Below are 446 nucleotides of genomic sequence, written 5' to 3' on the forward strand. Positions count from 1 at the left end.
TAAAATTAAGTAATCCTGCCCTAGTTTGTTTTTTTATTTCTCCCAGTGTTTGGGGTATTAGGAAATGGTTGGATCTGAGTGGATCTGAGGGGGGAGTGACTAAACATCTCAAGAGTTAAAGATTAAGTAACCCTTCCCCACTTTTATCTTCTGTTGTTGTTGTTTTTTTATTCCAGTGTTTGGGGTATCAAGAAAGGGTTGGATCTGAGAGGGAGAGTGGGGTAGGGTTGGGGAGGGGGAGCGTGGGGGTGTGGTCGGCGATGAGAAGAGGTGACAGAGGGGTGGGTGAGAGAGGGCTGGGTGAGAGAGGGTGGATCAATATCTGGACTCTGTGGAAAACGCCGTGGGGGTAATTCTGATGGGGGTGACTTTGTTATGACTTTTCAGTCTTGGCCTGGGGCGGAACCGATTGATCAAAACTAATACTGGGTTTTCGGAACGTAGGT

This window comes from Babylonia areolata, chromosome 1 (genome assembly GCF_041734735.1).
Source record: "Babylonia areolata isolate BAREFJ2019XMU chromosome 1, ASM4173473v1, whole genome shotgun sequence".
In the NCBI taxonomy this organism is placed as follows: Eukaryota; Metazoa; Mollusca; class Gastropoda; order Neogastropoda; family Buccinidae; genus Babylonia; species Babylonia areolata.